The following is a 2,069-nucleotide window of genomic DNA, read 5'->3' on the forward strand; positions in this document are numbered from 1 at the left end:
GTGGTTTATTTAACAAGATCATTTCTACACAGGACTGTGGTTGAGACCAATTGTGTGTGACATGTGGTATGAAGAGACCAGTGTACAATCGTAGATCTTACATAGTTCTTCCTTGGATTCCCCCATCTTCTTGCTTAGCAGTAAAAGGCTTTTTCAGTTGATATAAACATATTCTTCACAACTGCCATCTTCATAGAGTACAAATAGCATGGAGCATTTAGTAAATAAGTCACAGGCCAGAAAGATCAACTGTGCAGTTGTGACATCTATGTCAAAGTTTCTGAAGCCTTAAGAGCGGGTGATCTGCAGTGTTTCCAACATGTCAGCTGCCTTAAGAAGAGTATTTGGTTTCCTTCTTACCGCAACCTGCACACTGGTAAGCTCTGTTGATCTGATCAGCTGTCCAACTTACATACTTCATGCTGTTCTTCTTCATTTTTGCACTTGCTTTTGGATTAGATGCAATGTGACCTGCAGACATGTAAAGCCAAACAAAGCTCTCAGGTTTCTGTTGTTCAGTTTCAATGCCTGTACAAAATACTTTCTTGAAAGTTTGAGCTTTTCAGTCCACCTTGGGTATATACTGCTGGCAGTACAGGTGGTTGTGGGGATTGGTCATCATGAGCTCCTCCAGACAGAAGGCTGCTTTTGCGTAGTCACGTTCATTGATACGAAGTTCTGCAAGCTCACGCCAGGCATCTTGATCACAAACAAATTGCTCCAGATACTCATTCAGCTCCAGAATGGCCTCCACATTTTCCCCCTGGGCTTTGTGGATGGCAATCTTAGGCTTTCTTACAGCAGTGTAAGTTGGATCTTCTTGCAAAATTCGATCATACAGCTGTATAGCATCATACTGTTGTATAGCTTCAAATCTCTTGCCTGTTAATCACTTGACTCTGTGGCCACCAGGGAACTGTCTTCTTAACTCCCAAAGACAGAACAATGCCAAGTCATCCAAATTGCAGTCTAGGGCTGCAATCATGACCTGCTCATATATGATCCAAATAGCATCTCCAAGCTTACAGGCATACTTGCTAACTAATTCTTTTCCACCTTCCACAATTTGCTCACTATTTCTTCAGTTTCTTCTCTCCATTTTCTCATTTTATCTCTCATCTCTTCCCAAGTGACATCGTAGAACTCTGAGACCTTCACCATCTTCCCAGAACCTGCAAGCACCGTGTTCCCAGGTATATGATTTGGGCAACTCAGAGATGACAGCCCTTCCTGCAAAAAAAGGAATTCCTGTGTGGAGAATTAGTGGGCAGTAATAATGATGGCAGAGAGGGTGGAAGGAGTGAGGACAGCTAGTTTAGATTTGCGAAAGTGGAGCTGTACAACAGGTAGCTACGTAGGTAGATTTGAAGTTATCACTTTCAGATGGGTCTCAGGAGACAAACATGAGCTAGGGGTGTAGATACAGACTTTTTTCCTTGTTTGCATATCAAAACTAGTAGGCCAAAACTTTACTTTTAACGAAGTCATTTAGAGGAAATTTATAGTGAAGAGAACAGAGACCTGGAGGTGTAACTATGGAAACATTAGCACGAACAGATGAAGGGAAAAAGGAGGGTTTTGCCACAGGTGGAGATGGAACAGCTGGGGAGGCCAGAGGAGAAAAAGGGTTCAAGACAAAGGAAGTACTCAGCAGAGTTGAGTTAGATAAGGACACAGGGCAGCTTTAGCAATTAGATGGATGGGAATTATGCTTGAAGCAATTGTTGGATGTGGGAATTATGAAGAGAAGAAAGTACAAACACAGTGTGGAAGAAGGAGAGATTCATATCCTGGGACCGAGGTTGTGAGGCTGGCCTAGACCAGCTCCTAGAAAGCCTCCCATGTAGTGTCCGCATGGGGCTCATTCTATAGATAACAGGGAACAAATACAGAGGCCAATGTATTGCTTTTCTTTTTAGATACCATTTTTTATTTTTTAATTTAATTTAATTTTTATTTTATTTTTTTGGTACCGGGGATCGAACTCGGGTCCTTGTGCTTGCGAGGAAGGTGGCGGAACCACTGAGCTAAATCCCCGGCCCTAGATACCATTTTTTAGAATTCAGGCA

General features: G+C 42.4%; 1 pseudogene; it reads right to left on the reverse strand.

The window, feature by feature from the left end:
* Window positions 1-288: 288 nt before the first annotated feature.
* On the reverse strand, window positions 289-1,161 carry LOC104860727 (annotated as a pseudogene).
* Window positions 1,162-2,069: the final 908 nt, after the last annotated feature.

The sequence above is a fragment of the Fukomys damarensis genome, unplaced genomic scaffold (genome assembly GCF_012274545.1).
Source record: "Fukomys damarensis isolate Sample0158 unplaced genomic scaffold, DMR_v1.0_HiC HiC_scaffold_10, whole genome shotgun sequence".
In the NCBI taxonomy this organism is placed as follows: Eukaryota; Metazoa; Chordata; class Mammalia; order Rodentia; family Bathyergidae; genus Fukomys; species Fukomys damarensis.